Raw genomic sequence first — 17,734 nt, forward strand, 5'->3', positions numbered from 1 at the left:
TTCTCGCCATATCTGGTTACAAGATGAAAACAATTTATTATTTTTTGCTATCAAACCATATTTTTTGCTTTATTTATTTTTTTTACTTCATAATAAAATAAATTAATATAGCGTTACCTTCAATCATTGTAACAAAGTATAGCTAAAAATATTGCAACAATCAATATTTTAATTTTATATGTGTCTTCATTGTATTAGTGACTTTTCGCAAAATTACTGAACGTAAACTCTTGTTGGGATTTAACATCTTTCCTAATAAATCTGGAATGCTAGCAGCACTAACTTATTGTGAACCTTTCTTTAAATAAACTATTCCGTTTAAAACAATGTTGGTTGGGTTAATATTCCACATTTTACTGATGTTATTAATCAAAACAAAGGATATGGACTTTCATCAGTTATTAAGACTGTCTTTGGACAAACGACTCACGTGGAACCCACATACTAGACTTAAAAGACAAGCAATGACGAGACGTGCGAAACTGCTCTACAGACTACTTGGACGACGCTCCAAATTGCCCTTTGATCTCTAACGTTTAATATACAACACTATCCTCAAACCTATGTGGACTTACAGACTAGAACTGTGGGAATCAGCCAAACCTACAAACTTACAGACTGAACAGGACATTTCAGTCAAAACTCCTCTGACAGAAAGCTGACGCTCCTTTCTACGGTGACTAACCTCACTCTTCACAACAACCTCAACATCCCCTTCGTACACCAACTCGCCAAGATTAAATATCAAAAATTCCATACTGCTCTCTCGACTAGCTCCAATCCTCTTGTACTGTCTCTCGTCTCCTCTGACAATCCTCTAGACTGAAACGCCAGTGGCCTCGCGACTTCCTTGAGGTCTGAAGACCTAAAGATTATTACATCCCGTAGAGAGTGCTGGGTAGTTTCTCTCCTCCTGCTCTTCACGTACCAATTAAAATCTTAGTACTTCCAGATTTACTTATTGTATATATGTAATACAGATTGTAGATAACTTAATAAATTGAAAAAAAAAAATTGTATTAGTGAAATAATTAATAATTTAATAATTCTGCTTTTCGTTCTACTCGGTTACTGATAAACTTTTTCAGTAGATTATAGGGTCCTAAAAGCAGAAGGCGAATCCTATTAAGAAGCAAAAATATTCGCTAATGGATTACTTAAAATTATTTATAGATTAGATTCTTCGAGGTTGGGCCAAAATCGGGACAACACGATGGTGTCCTAAAGAGTCTGTTCGAGTCACTCACAGTTACAAACATCTTTTAATGAGACTTGGAAGACTGGTGAGCTTTTGGGCATTGCAGTAAGCCAGGAGCTTTTCTGACAAGGCTGAAAAGGCAACACCCTAAACTCTTCCTGCTGATCAGAATTAACAAAGGTAGGTCCTTGTGTTTCTTTATTCTGTAAAACCGCCCAAGTAAGTGGCATACGATCATCTGGATGGCCGCAACGGCCTTGGAGAGTAATGCCAAAGTAAGTTTGGGCGAGAAACTATTGATATCTACACCATTCTTTGCGCCATCAGTTGGACCTTTTGCACTTATATACTTTGATGGCTGCACTAGCGGGGTATTGCACACAAAATAAAGAGTTTTTGTCTCATAAAATCTCTGTTGCAGTCCGTTGAATCAAGCGATTCGCTAGATCCATTATCTCTGTATACCAAATATCCTAGCATCCAGCCGAGAAGACCTGATTCTGGCTACCAATTCTCGTCAGAATTTCAAAACAGTCCATGATAGCCTTAAACAGAATTTATTGAACTTGTTACGCCGCCTGGCTGTCAGAGAAGATGTCGTCTTGGCAATGAATGGATGTCTTAAGATTCCGGCAGCGAAAGGATAGATTGCGACTAGCTTCACCTGAAATCGAAAGATAGAAGATTCTTGCTTCCATTTCTTCTTCTTTCTTGAAGCCATCAGTGGACCACACAGAGTCGCCTGACCCTGGATATTCACGCTTCTAAAACTTATAAAGTAGATTAAGAGTAAATAGCTATTTTATAAACGAAATCAAACATTGTCTTGTTAGTACAGAAGGCATCAACATAACCGTGCATCACGACGTTCAAAACTAGTCTTTTAATTAATTAAGTTAGTCTTAGTTTCGTCGACGTACTGATGAGTCTTAGTTACAGATCAGAGACTGCAGACCATCCCGTACACCATCAATAATGCCTCCGTCAGCCTGGACACTAAAGAAGTTGTTGTGTTGGCCACTGATGTCTTCATTTTGCTTTTTGTTTTTATTATTAATTTGTCCAGACCCCCCTTGAAGACACCAGCACTCTTTCTAGACCACTTGTATTTTCTAAGACATTTGCTACCATATTCTCTTCGGGTACCACGCTGAATTCTAATTAGTATTTTCAAAGAATGGAAAACAAGGACAAAAATCATTCGTGAACAAATGTAAAGGAGACCTAGAACAATAAAAAAAAAAAAATACTAGTTGAAAAATGAATGAAACTGAGATCAAGTTAGTAGTTAGTAGTTAGTCTAGACTTGGTGTGTTATTACTCTGGCCACGCTTTTGAAGGAAATGTTTGTTAGACGTGCATCCTACTGGCTGGGGACTACCTACAAACTCCATCTAGTCTTCATGTCACGATCAGGTAGACTGACGACTGGAGTGCTTCTTCTATTTACTTCTAAAAATTCTCTAGACACTTCCACAAACGTGCACATAAACTGAACAGACCCTAACTGAAAAGATAAAAAATCAAATACAGGCGTATAAGTGTTAATAATGGCAACTAATAGAAAAAAAAGAAAATTATTCTAGTTTTTCTTTATATAATAATGGCATGAACTCTAATTTATTGTGTTTTCAAAATAAAACGGTAGCTTGAAAACTCTTTGAAGAGTTACTCCTACGTTTAATTTAAATAAATAGTTTTGTTATCCATTTTAGCGTGCATTTATTCTGCAACGAAAAGTGCTAATAATAAATGTTCCATATGAAAACTGAGCTACATCTTAATATTTGATAGCGTTGAGCTGATTGAGGAATCAGTAAAGAAGTGACAAGTGACAGTTTTGTACAGGAAAATTAATGAAAAATACTAAGAGGTATTGTAGACAACAACTTAAGTTCACTCAGTTATAAAAAAATTTAAGCATAAAAGGTTTAAGCATATCTTGCTTTAATTAATTGTATACAGGGTGTTCATTTTGAGACGGCTCAAATGCATTTCATGCTAAACGGTTGATCTGAGCAAAAAAATGGTAGAGGAAAAATTTGTTGCCCGCCACCTCTAGTTTCAGAATATGTGACTTCATTTTAGATTCCTGCCCGCTGACGCGCGACCAAAAGAGAGGGTTTGCAGTTGACCCCCATTTTCATATACACAGTTTTAAAGAGTATAAAAAGTTATGAAAGAAACCGGAAACCGCAATTCGATATCTTCAAAATTAAAGGTGCTAGGCCATTTCAAAATCTGGTATTTATTAATCATATTTCAATTTTTTAACTTGTTATCAAAGAGAAAGAAGAGCACGCCATAGGTCATTTCTATGTATTTTTTCATCCCGACTTATTTCCCGATATTAAGAAAAATACTACCTTTACTGCCTTGGCAATATTTTCAGAAGAAAGGGGATGAAAAAATACATAAAAATGACCTATCGCGTGCTCTTCTTTCTCTTTGATAACAAGTTAAAAAATTGAAATATGATTAATAAATACCAGATTTTGAAGTGGCTTAGCACCTTTAATTTTGAAGATATCAAATTGCGGGTTCCGGTTTCTTTCACAACTTTTTATACTCTTTAAAACTGTGTATATGAAAATGGGGGTCAACTGCGAACCCTCACTTTTGGTCACGCGTCAGCCGCGTATGCGGGCAGGAATCTAAAATCAAGTCACATATTCTGAAACTAGAGGTGATGGGCAACAAATTTTTCCTCTACCCATTTTTCGCTTAGATTAACCGTTTAAGCATGAAATGCATTTCAGCCGTCTTAAAATGAACACCCTGTATAGCAGGGGTGGCCAACTTTTCTGTAAATATGTTAAGATCTACTCTTTATCTTAAAAGTGTGTCGCGATCGACTTGTTGTCATAGTCTAAGGGGAAAGAAGGAGTGTGAAATGCATACTACGTTTATACACTGTGTTTCAGTATAAGGTGCATTCCAACGAGTTATGGGTAGATAAGTAAAATATATTATTTTTTTAAATCACTTATTAAGTTTTCGAGATATAGGCTCAACTTTTGGTAGCAGCATTCCGTACATGCGGTACCTAAAAAAATCTATTTTCCGACACTTTTTCAAGATAGATTTTTACTAACTTAAAATGCTATTTAATTTTTTTATCAACTGCAATTTTTAAGTGTCTGGCAAATTCCCAGAATGCACTAAACTATTGCTAGAAAGTTTTGTCTTCTACAGTCGTTTCAAAGTCCATGGTACACGGAATATTACCCCAGACATTGCGAGCGATCGACGATCGACCAAAACTGACCTCGCTTTTCGACTTGTTGGCTACCCCTGGTATATAGTAAAGTTTTTTTAAAGATTTTTTTTTTGCCTTAGTATTAAGTTCGACTTATTAACCAATGTAAATATTAAAGTTTTGTGGAGAGTATATAGGCACTGCAGCATGAAACCTCCTTTTGTATATACGAGGGTCGTTTGAAAAGTCCGTGCAAAGTCAGAGAGATAGCACTACTGGCGCGTATCAAGGTTATGTTTAGTTAGTAGCATCTCTTGGAAGAACACACACCAAGTTTCAGCCAGATCGGTCTATTTCTTTGTGATTGGCATTCGTTTGAATCGAGGAAGTCGAGTGATTTTCAAAAAATGGACGAAAAAGAATTTCGTGTGTTGATTAAACACTACTTTATGAAAGGCAAAACGCCTCAGGTGACTAAAGAGAAGCTTGATAAACATTATGGTGACTCTGCACCTTCGATTAGAACAGTTTATAAGTGGTTTCAAAATTTTCGGAGTGGCCATATGGGCACAAGTGACGCTGAACGTTCTGGACGCCCTGTTGAGGTTACTAATCCAGAAATCATTGATAAAATCCATGATATGGTGATGGATGACAGAAGAGTGAAGGTGCGTGAGATTGCTAGTGCTGTGGGCATCTCGAATGAACGGGTACATAATATTTTGCATCAACATTTGGACATGACAAAGCTATCCGCAAGATGGGTGCCGCGATTGCTCACGCTTGACCAAAAACGAAATCGTGTGAAGTGTTGCAAGGACGGTTTGCAGCTGTTCCAGAAGAATCCGCAGGACTTTAAGCGTCGTTTCGTCACTGTGGATGAAACATGGATACATCACTACACTCCTGAGACCAAAGAACAATCTAAACAATGGGTTACCAAGGGGAAATCTGCGCCAAAAAAGGCGAAGACCGTTCCTTCGGCCGGAAAGATTATGGCGACTGTCTTTTGGGATTCGCAAGGAATAATCCTCATCGACTATCTGGAAAAGGGTAAAACTATTACAGGTGCATATTATTCATCGTTATTGGACCGTTTGAAAACCGAGCTGCAAGAAAAACGCCCACGATTGGCCCACAAAAAAGTCCTTTTCCATCACGACAACGCACCAGCTCACACCTCAACAGTTGTGGTCCCAAAATTAATGGAAATAGGGTTCCAACTCGTTTCACATCCCCCTATTCTCCAGACTTGGCTCCCTCGGACTACTATTTGTTCCCCAATATGAAGAAATGGCTGGCGGGAAAAATATTTTATTCAAACGAGGAGGTGATTGCAGAAACGAATGGCTATTTTTCAGACTTGGACAAATCCTATTATTCGGAAGGGATCAACAAACTAGAGCAGCGTTGGACGAAGTGTATAAGCCTAAAAGGAGACTATGTTGAAAAATAAAAAAGGTTTACCCCAAAAAATTAAGTAGTTTTTATTTTTGCACGGACTTTTCAAACGACCCTCGTATATTTGTAAAACTGTTTTTAAATTGTAAATAAACTTTTTCAATTTCAAATAATGAAAAATAAATTCTGGTGCATCAATTACATGCGGCGTACACTTACTTTCGAGCGTTAAACTTTTAAAAATCTGAATAATAAAACATATTTAATTATTACTAAAATTATCTGCATTATAAAAAACTGCATATTACATTAGAATGACACTAGAAAAGGAAAATTTTACAGAAAAAGAATGTGAATGTCATAATTAGAATCGATTATAGATCGGAATTTTCTTTTTATATAAATGCGATCATTACCTATTATGGTTACAGTGGAATTCTTGAGTTTGTTCAATCTTTTCATTACTACTTCAGTCTTTTTTGTTAATTATTTTTCATTCTTAACGTTGATGTCCTTGTAAAGATAGTAAGGAACCTAACTATAAAAGGAAAAAGGTTAGATACGCCAAAATGATATAAGGAAAACAAAATTAATACGTGCTATTAATTTCAGGGTACACTTTGTTGATAAAAGTTGAGGGATACAGCCTAACACATATCATTTATGTTTGTACATGGCTAAAATAAAATTTCTAAAATTGGGGCAATATTATTGAGGCGAACGTTAAGGCTACATCAGATTATTTTGCTAAATCTCTATATGTAAGGAAAATTCTTTATATAATTCATATATCTGGTAATATCTCTTTTGCTAGAAAGCATTATAAAGCGTAATCCATTCTTTTGAAGATTTATAAAGCTTGTCAACAAACAACAATAAACCTAATTGTTATAAACAAACTTAAATTTGTTTGTGCTTAAATTCTATCCTCATTTCCAGACATGTACAATGTAATGAATGATAAGAGAGTGCACAAACTTTGATCTATTTGAAACTGATAAGAATTTAAAATTACTTTTTGTTTTAGAAATTAAAAAAAAAGCGTAATTTTTGTGAATTGCTATTTAGTACAAACTAAATCAATTACAATTAGAAGTAACCATTCTGAACAATTCCTTTTATAAGTAAATTAAAGATTGTCTTCTTTTTTTACATTCTCTAGAACAAATTAAGTATATAAACAACTTTCTCAAATCAAAATTTGAAACCAAATTGAGGCCAAATTAATTGGCAGGTTTCTGAAATGCCTCTTAAGAGATAAAAAATGATAGTTATTTTGTTAATTACATCAAAGTCATTATTGTTAATGTGAAGTGTTAATTAATGTTATGATAAAATAATACAAAATTAGTTTTTTAATTTTTAGTTTGGGGTTGTACTACCTAAGCCGCTTACTGCCTGCCTTCATGATCTAGACTTCAGCTGATCCCAGAATAACTTGTTATGGTACTACTTAACAAGATAACCTGAACAAGATAACCTAAGTTATAACACTGCTTATGAAATCATTCTAGAACGTTGAAGATGTCTTTTGTTATATTAATTCTCAAAACATTTTTCTGAGTTCTTCCCTCATTAATTTATTCATTTATTTTTTTCAAGATGTCTCCAAAAGGTAAAGTAATAATTAATAAAGTTCGATTGTAAATATAATTCTGGATTTCTTTGAAAAAAAATTATTTGTATACTGTTCTTAGATTGTAATACCTCTATTGTTTAGAGAAAGGAACATCCTATTTAAGACAATTTAGAAAAATATAAACAGTAATAAACAAAATTAGGAAGTCAATTTCCTGTCATATAACTACAACTGTGATATAAGTCCCTATCTCTAATATTACCTAGAAAATGGCACGATTCTTTAATAGAGTATAATACCCGGACGTGCCGAAGTAATCAGCTGTACCTGACCGCTGTTTTCTATAATATACTTTCCTTGAAAAAGGATAAAAAAAATATCCTTCCTTAAGCAAAAAAAAACCCTTTCCATTTGCCATTGTTATGATACATTAGTTGTTAAAATATGCAAATTATGGTTGTGTGGGCCATCCCAAAACAACGGTTAGAAAAATAATCATCAGGGGCGTGACTTCCGCTCAATGATGCCTATAATCATCAATTCATTTACTGATGGTAAAGATTTGTTTTTGTTTTTATTGTAAGTTTGCTGGCAAAGTAGTAAATATGCTGGAATATTGTGATGTTTATTGATGATTAAAATTCTAATTTATTGCCTTATATATTTTCCTTAAGTTTTTGTATTTTTACTACCTCTCGCATTTTGCGATAGAGGCAGGGCCGGATTTTCCTATAGGCTAACTAGGCTTCAGCCTAGGGCCTCAAGATTTAAATTACACTATTCTAAAAATAGTACCAATAACAACATGTTTCATTTAACATTTTGATATACAGGGTGATCCATTTAAAACGTACCAATCGCCAATAACTTTTTAGGAAAGCGGAATTTCGAAAAAAACCCACGAAGTAAACTATATGTTTTTTTTGGTGTAGTTTTCAAATTTTCCACCCTCGATGCTGTATCTTAATTTTTGGCGGAGTTACAGCCAAAAACCCGATTGGGGTTTCATAAGGATCACTGGTTTTGACTATGATTATGAAAACTACATAAAAAACTGTGAAAAATGACGTTAATCCCGTTTTGATATCCCTAATATTAGTCGATATATTTAAGATCAAATTTACAATTTTATCTATTCGTGAACGGTTTTCAATGTTAATTTTCCACCAGAAATACACGTTTTGGGAGCTCCTCTGATTGCAAAAAATGTTATTTGTGATGCAAAGTAAAAAAATAATAATAACTGAAGATTTTAAAACATGAAGTGTAATTTAATGGTTGTGGGTAAATAAGGATAAATTTGTTTTATCATCAAATAAATGCAATCATCAGATCATTTTAATGCACCCAGTATGCAAGACTTGTTGACCTATGATTATGGTAAGAATATGGATTAGATAAAATTGTAACTTTGATCATAAATCTCTTGACAAATATTAGGGATATCGAAACGGGGTTTAACGTCATTTTTCAGTTTTTTATGTAGTTTTCAAAATCATTGTCAAAACCAGTGGTCCTTATAAAACCCCAATTGGGTTTTTAGCCGTAACTCCGCCAAAAATGAAAACAGTATCGGGGGTGGAAAATTTGAAAACTACACCAAAAAAAAAACATATAGTTTACTTCGTGAGTTTTTTCGAAATTTCGCTTTCCTAAAAAGTTATTAGCGATTGGTGCGTTTTTAATGGATCACGCTGTGTACTCGTATCACAGTAGTGATCTATTTCATTATCTCTCATGTAATTTATAAACTTAAAAATGGGAGGTGAAAGGGCCTCATAAGTGGAATAGCCTAGGGCCTCTTTTCATCTAATTCCGGCCCTGGATAGAGGAAATAATTTTTTGCCAATTAAACTGCGCAATTATATGTGCACCGGTTCTACACATTAGTCCTTCCTCTTTGCGGAACACATATCCAGTATTTAAGCATTTGTGTTAAATCTTTAAATATTTTAAGGAACCCTCTTCTAATCAAAACTTTGAATCAAAGCCTCGCAGGAATCAAGAATCTTTTCCCTTTACTTTTCCAGCTACCATTTGATACTATGTGATCAAATTGGCTTAACATGGATTGTTTAAGCGATGATATAAGAGGATTCAGTGCCATCTATTTGCTGCAAAGTTTCCTTTTTTGCCAGCCAATCGGGCGCATCATTATCTTCATCATTTTATGCTTCGAAGTTAAAAAGTAATCTTTCTGAAAAGCCGCTTCTTCTAAATCCACTCATCTCTTCCTAATCCGCTACAATCCTAAAATTCAAGCCGGAGTTTCTCAAGAATTAGTTCTTCTTGCTCCTAATTTTTTTTTTACAATCCAGTACAATTACCGGATAGATATCTTCTCCTTAGAATCTTACTTAGAGTGAGTTCGTTACTTTCTTCGTTTTGGAAGACTTTTGTGAAATGATAAACAACCACTATGAGTAAGTCTCAAACTACTATGATGTTTTGGGCCCAACAAAGCATTTCAATTTCTACTATATCTAATCATTCAAATTCAAAATCTTTCGAAAAATAATCAAATGCTTTCAACAACGCTTGTTTACCACTATGCCTCGGCCGAATGTTAATGCAGTTCGTCAAATAACTCTTGTTATTTCGACTTTCATTAACACTCTACGCCTGACAATCATTTCTAAAGCCTCCTAAAGACCATGACTTTGAGTGAAGCAGCATTTTAGCCAACATTTCAAGCTGGCCCTTACAGAGGGTTTATTAGAAAAATGGAATTTTTGGCCCATCTTACTCTATTTTGACTTATGTGAGTAACTTGAGATGCTTAATGTTTCTTAAAATGTTAAAACTGGATGCATTTTTTTCAATTTTTGTACCTATTTTTGAAAATGGCAAATTATTTTCTTTCTTTTTTTTAACATTGTGCCCACATCACATCGCAGCCGTAATTTTTCTTACATTGGTAAGAATTCTGATATGGCTACAATATGCGGGAGTTTAGCTACACATTTAACCGTCTTAAATAGTGTACAAGCATTAATATCTTGAATTTTCAAACCACTACTTTTAAAAGAATACATGAACCCTCAATTGACTAAGGGCTACTACCAGTTCAAGGGATTTTGGCCATGTTTGCACATGGATGTTTCCAAAATAGATCCCTTGGAGATAATAATTCACAAACCAAGGTTAAATTTAAGCATCCTACAATTTTTCCTTTTTGAAATATTTCCTTTACAAACACTTTTACTTCGCTCCCTCTCAGTTTTCTAAAAACAACATTTCCAACTTAAAGGGCCTCAATTTTATTGCAAAAAGTTTCAATAAATTGTTTAGATAAGAATAGAGAAAGAAATACTTTAATTATAGTTTTTAATTGAAATCGTACCAACATACGAGAGTCATTCGTAAAGTAAGGTTCCCTATGCTGTACCGGAGCAACGCGAAGTGCTGGGTGAAATCTGGCTACACTGGCACATTCAGCAACTCTCGCGCGCTCTATCCCCACCATTCCCGTGTCGCTACGCCGATCACCGCCGGCTTGGCAGCCATTGAAGATGGAGCTCCCTATCGCCGTTGCCGCCAGATGCGAAATTCGCGCAGTAATACGTTTTTTAAACGCAAAAAGGATTTTACCTACTGAAATTCATCGTCAGTTGATCGAAGTGTATGGTAAAAAGTGAATATCAGTTCAACATGTGCGCAAATGGTGTAGAGAATTTAGTGAAGGTCACATTGAAATTCACGATGAAGACCGGAGCGGAAGGCCATCAGATTCAGATGAAATTGTTCAAAAGGTCCAGAGCATACTGCTTGAAGATCGAAGGATCACAATTAACGAACTTGCTCTTCATATTCCTGACATTTCGAACACCACAGCCCACAAGATTTTAACCGAAAAATTAGGCTATCATAATGTGTGTGCGCGGTGGGTGCCGCGAATGCTGACAGAAAACCATAAGCAGAAACGTGTCGAGTGTGCCCAACAATTTCTTCAACAATGTGAAGAGAACAAAGAAGAATTCTTGGATTCCATTGTTACAGGCGACGAAACATGGGCATTTCACTTTACTCCCGAAACCAAGCAGCAATCACGTGAATGGCGTCACTCAACTTCGCCGAAGCCAAAAAAGTTCAAACAAACGCAGTCTGCAGGGAAAGTCATGGCAACCGTCTTTTGGGACAGGAAAGGCCTACTGTTGATCGTTTTTTATGCCTCGTGGAACGACGATTAACTCTGAAAGGTATTGCGACACACTAAAAAAACTGAGACGTGCAATTCAGAACCGCCGTAGAGGAAGATTGTCCACCGGTGTGAGGCTTCTTCACGACAACGCTCGACCTCATGCCTCTCGTCAAACTCAGGAACTGTTGAGAGATTTTGGCTGGACAGTTATGCCCCACCCCCACCTCCCACAGTCCGGACCTAGCCCCAAGTGATTACCACCTGTTCCCAAAATTAAAGGAACACTTGGGTGGCTTACGCTTCACTACCGATGAAGAAGTCAAAGAAGAGGTTATTCGATTCCTCAAGGGATTGGCGGCAAAATTTTATGACATTAGTATACAAAAGCTGGAGCATCGTCTGCAAAAGTGCCTGGACAGAAAGGGCGATTATGTAGAAAAATAGCGTAAGTTTTAAGCTTTAAAATGATGTATAATGCTAAGGAAATAAATCATGTTTTCTATTTTCAAAAATCATGGGAACCTTACTTTACGAATGACCCTCGTATTATTGCGTAACGCAAAAGGTAACATTATGATATATGTATTCGTAATAAATATAAATTTATCACAAATCACAATGGAAGTTGATAAGACAGCGAATAGTTGAAAAAATAGTAATTGTGCTTCATAAAACGCATTCTGTGAAATATTAATTCATAGCGGATGTAATAGTTGTGTGGCGACGGTTGGCGCCAATATTGTAATTAATTTGGTTTCTTTGTTTTTAATATGAATCAGAACGTTTCCATGGGATATAATAAAAAGAGGGGAAAATAAACAGATTTGCAGTTGCCATTAGTATTGTCAAGATGATGATATATGAGGCTGTGTCCCAGTCCTTGGCTGATTGCCTGCTGCATATATTCGCTTACTTCATTGTCTTAAATAACGATGTATTAATTGAATGTTAATTAATTTGTAGGGAAAAATCTTACATGTTTTGTACTCGATATTGTTAAAAGTTTTACTGAAATAATTATCTAACAAATTTTAAACAAAAATTAAATAAATAAATTATAAAACCTTGTTTAAACAATCATTATACTTTCTCCTACTAATTCTTGAAGTTCTAACTTACATATTTTTTCAAATTAGGAATTTCCAAACGTATTTAATTTGACTAACTATATCAGTGAAGTAGATTTCTGCTACATGAAACCGTGTATAATACAAGATCTAACATCAAAATAATCATAATGAAATAAAAAGTACAATTAAGTTATTTACGTTATTAAAAATTATATAGGGAACGGAATAGCTATGAGGTTAGCATACTGGACTCCCACGCGGAGGTCCCGGGTTCGAATCCAGCTTATCGTTTTTTCAGTCCTTTGCGATGTTCTCTATAAAAATATTTACAGATTTGTTTGTTACACATATTTTTTACAGTTAATAATAGGTAACTTTGGATTAAGCTATGACCAAAGCAAAGTGCAAATGGCGATCTGGACAATTTTAGCGGCTCCTCTATTGCTATCAACCGACTTGGCCACTATTAGATCTGAGTTCCAAGAGATACCGTTGAACAAGAACATAATCGAAGTACATCAAGACCCTCTAGGCATCAAGACTCCTTCAAACAAAACTTAAGAAAATAGACGTTTCCAACAAGTTGGAAGACTACCAGACCATAGATCGAAACTCTTCCTGGACAATAACAGGCTTTTGAATGTTATTCTATTAAAACCCACTCTGAGACTGTGGCCTCAAACTGTCTAGTACAATTAAACTTGCATCACTTTGAAGATCGAGTCTTCAGCAATCAACAATTTGCGCTCTTCATTTGATTTTCAACTTACCAATCACACCATTCACACAGAACTATGTTCCCTTTTGTTGGTACAACTTCTTTCTTCCAATACATTACCAGAAAACACTGCAGAGGCCTTAAAAGTTAGTGGGCCTCGCGATCACTAATCTTAGATGTCGAAAGTCAAAACAAGAGAAGTGTTATTTGAGAGTTAAGATTGGGTAACTTCTCTGCTCCGGATGTGTTGAGGACATTCCATATTGTCCTCGTTGCTTCGTTGGGCAATGCTCCTCAGCTTTTAATTATCTTTGATAAAAACCCAAATCAACCTGGGATAACCGTGCTTTGAAGGATGAAGTCAAAGATATTATCCAGCACTGCCAACCTAACCAAATTTTCAAAAAAAAAAAAAAAAAATACCCAACTAAAAATGGTACGTAATCGATCAAGAGATTTACATAAAACGAAGTGAAACTTACGACATTCTGCCGCAATAATCCATTTCAGTTGCTCTTTTATTTCTTAGATATTAGTACAATTAGTCTTAGTCCACAAATTGGTTTTGGAAATTTGTGGGCCTTTTAAATGTTAAAACTCTTTAAAGTTTTTATTAGATTAAAATAAAAAAAAAGCAATTTATATTCTAAAATGTTGTTCTACTTAGTGACATGAAAAAATTGTTAAGCTTTAAAAAAGTCAAATAAAAATGTTCGCTCCCATTTTCAATGGCACCTTCTAATAAACAAGTTGTATAATATACAGGATGCTGGGTCCATGATCATTAAAATTTAAGAACATGACTTTTCGAAGTCTCTACAATACAGTTATAGTTATGTAACATTTATTTATCCCTCTCAAGGACAACCATTATCAAAAGGAATATAACATACAGGCGGCACCCAAAAGATCTGTTTGGTTTTACTTTTCGTTTATTTTAAATACGTCTTTATAAATTATTATTTTGGTATTTTCACTTTTGGAATTTATAGCGAATCGAGCTTAAGATAATATAATACTTGTAATCTTTTTACCTGTTTTTCTGTTTTTTTTAAAACAAATTAATTATGTTACGTTGAAGTGACCAATAAAGGAAAAAAAAATACATTGAACAATACCAAATTCACAATGCTCTCAAAATAAGTTAAGTAACATCAAAGAAACCTTCTCCAAACTTCATAATAATACTTCATAAACAATTCATTAAAACATGAATTATATAATTATTTTCCAGTTCACATCATCTTATTTAAAAAATATCCGTCTGTTCAGTCAACTTCATCCAGCCAAAATACATTAAAACAAAATAATTATTCATCAAGGCTTTACTTTCTTTACTTCTAATTAAATTAAGCAATTAAAACCAAATTATATGTTCTAATGTAATACAGAATTATGTAAAAAAATGTTAATTTAAAAGAATATTTGTGTATCTTGAATTACTTACTATTTTGTAAGTTCTACCTTCATTAATACAATCTCTTTAACAAAAACTTGCGGTTTAAAAAGTTAAGTACATACGAGTTAAGTACTCGTATAAAGTACTCGTAAGTAAAAAGTTAAGTACTCGTATAATGGTAGTTGAAACGCTAGAAGGTACACAAATCAGCAAGTACCTAACAACTCATTGATATCATTTGAGTAATTTTATTGTATTAACTTTTCATTAATATTTTTTAAAATTTATTAGACGACACAGACCCTAATGCTGGCTAAATTCATGTACAAAAGATTTGTTCAAGTAGCTCACCATTTAACTTAGATTGACTGCTTTTATCTATTAATCTATAATAATCAAACTGTTAATCACAGGTTAAAAAAAAATAAAAACTTTATAAAAAATAAAAGTAAATATTAGGCAAAATGATTCAAAAATTGCTTTAAAAAAATGTTTACACCAACAAGCATAAGGGTCTGTGACATCTATTAAATTCTCAAAAATATAAATGAAAAGTTACAGAAGCAAAATTGTTCAAATGATATCAATGAAGTATGAACGAAATGTTGGGGTCTAGTTGATTTCTGTACCTTTTGGAATTTAATCAACCCTTATACTTTACTTTTTATACTAAGTTTCTGTTTATAAAGACATTTTCATACCTTTTGGATAGATTTTCCTTTTTGTCCCTTCTGCAAAGTTTCATATCTGGTTTACAAATTTTCTGGACATATTTATTGATTATTAAAACGGGCCTTAATTAAGTGGGGCAAACACAACAAAGTTGAAGACGTGGTTATCCACAAAAGCTATATCCACATAAAATTTCGCATCGAATGACAATCCATTCACGTAAATCGGTACACGCGTCCATAATGTGAACGATTGCAGTACTCTCCCTTAGTAGGTGTAAATAAATAATAATACTTAAATGTCACGTAGACAAGCCCTAACTTCCGGCCAAACTTTATAAAAATCGGAATAAGATTTACAGAGTAATTTGTATAAATAGTTTTAGAGGGGGCTTTACATACGTGGGGCAAATGTCTCTCCATGACCGTGTTCAGCGTCGAGACCGACGACAGCCATATCTTTTATTTAAAATTTAACCATCTATATCTGATAACTTTTTTATATTTATAACAGTTATAGAGTTCTCAACTGTAGAAAGAGAGATATAAAGGTTTGAAATTTGACGTATTTGCAAATCCCTAAAATTAAACCTGCTGTCTCATTACCTATTATCACTAGAACATTGCAACTTGAACCAGTTATAGAGCTTTCTTTTCTCTACAATTCGGTAAAGAATTCATTGAATTCTCAACAGTAGAAAGAGAGATATAAAGGTTTGAAATTTGACGTATTTGCAAATCCCTAAAATTTAACCTGCTATATCTCATTACCTATTATCACTAAAACATTGCAATTTGAACCAGTTATAGAGTTAACTTTTCTCTACAATTTGGTTAAGAATTCATTGAAGTCAGAACGAGGCAAAATAGTTGTATCCAACCCAAAATTATATATTTCGTTAAATATTCCCAGAAATGTTGTTTGCAAAAATTGAAAGAATCACGTACAATGTACATTTCGAGCTGAATAATATTTGATCTGCGTTTACACTGTGGAAAAATAAAAAAAAAACCTGTAGTTTGGCGACGCAAAGAACTGAACAAAGTGTACAAATGTTTGTACAATTGGCACGGCCTCTCTGAATCACCAATAATTATCCTCTGCATTCTTCTGGCTGTTCACCATTTTGTACACAGAGAAAAAATGTTTGAGGAAAATAATTTTTATTTTCTTTGGAGATATTTAAATAGGCATTGCTTATTTTTTTACTTTCACTTTCCCTACTGAGTAAAAGAAGGTAAAGTAATCGTTTCTGTCATTTGAGTTTGAGAAGATATGTATGTATTCACCAGTTACCAAAATACTTTTTGAATTTTTGGTGTGTTACAGATTTTATTTATTTATATTTTTTATAGATATTTTTCAGTTAAAATAAGTGTAATATTTTTTGGAAATAAAAGACAGCTTTTGAGAAAGACAATCTATTTGCCGAAATAAGAAAAATTTAAAAATAATATTCAAAATTGGGCAAATATAATAGTATATATATCACGGTTCGCCTAGAACGATTTTAATTGAAAAGTTCACCAACATGAAAAATTTTTCTTTCTCCTTATTATTTGGGTCAAAACTAACCGAAATCCACTGAAAACCAAATCGGTTTACGTTGCGGATTTTTTTTTTTAAATTTTTTAGGTCAAAAAACGGCTTTTTTTGCATTGTTAAGCCTAATAAGGATAAACAATACAGTTTTTTGCAAAACCAATGCATTCATGTTGAAGCTGAGGGAATTTCCGACATATTGATGTATTTTATAAATGATAAAAATGAAATTTCGACATTTAAAATCAATAAAAAAGAAATTTTTGAGCAAAATAAGGCAAAAACAAGGGTTGATCGCATTTCAAACTAAGCCCTGCAATGCGATAAAAAATTATTTGGTCTCATTTAATCCAAAAAGTTTCATTAAATGAATTTGACTTGGAAAATTTCCCTTTTCCCAGTGTATAAATATTGTATTTTGCAGGAATTTTTCTCATTTTTAAAAAGTCCCATTCCCTTCCACACAAAAACGATGATTTATTTGTTAAGTAAGCTTTGAAATGCGAACAAACCCTTGTTTTTGCCTTATTTTGCTCAAAAATGTCTTTTTTATTGATTTTGAATATCGAAATTTCATTTTTATCATTTATAAAATACATCAATCTGTCTGAAATTCCCTCAGCTTCTGAAACTGTATTGTTTTTCCTTATTAGGCTTAACAATGCAAAAAAAAAAAGCCGTTTTTTGACCTAAAAAATTTAAAAAAAAAATCCGCAACGTAAACCGATTTGGTTTTCAGTGGATTTTGGTTAGTTTTGACCCAAATAATAAGGAGAAAGAAAAATTTTTCATGTTGGTGAACTTTTCAATTAAAA

The 17,734-nt window shown here is 33.8% G+C and overlaps 1 long non-coding RNA gene across 3 annotated transcripts in view; it reads left to right on the forward strand.

Annotated features, from left to right (window-relative positions):
• The window catches only part of LOC141452368 (uncharacterized), a 96,698-nt gene extending 88,473 nt beyond the window's left edge, over positions 1–8,225 (forward strand). For all 3 annotated transcript variants that reach the window (XR_012457355.1, XR_012457354.1, XR_012457353.1), the window contains exons 3-6: positions 1,174–1,378; positions 2,914–3,071; positions 6,411–6,559; positions 7,165–8,225. This is a non-coding gene — a long non-coding RNA (uncharacterized lncRNA). The remainder of the gene's footprint in view (positions 1–1,173; positions 1,379–2,913; positions 3,072–6,410; positions 6,560–7,164) is intronic.
• Positions 8,226–17,734: the final 9,509 nt, after the last annotated feature.

This window comes from Rhodnius prolixus, unplaced genomic scaffold, assembly GCF_049639745.1.
Source record: "Rhodnius prolixus isolate KJV_2025 unplaced genomic scaffold, Rpr scaffold_3, whole genome shotgun sequence".
Lineage (NCBI taxonomy): Eukaryota > Metazoa > Arthropoda > Insecta > Hemiptera > Reduviidae > Rhodnius > Rhodnius prolixus.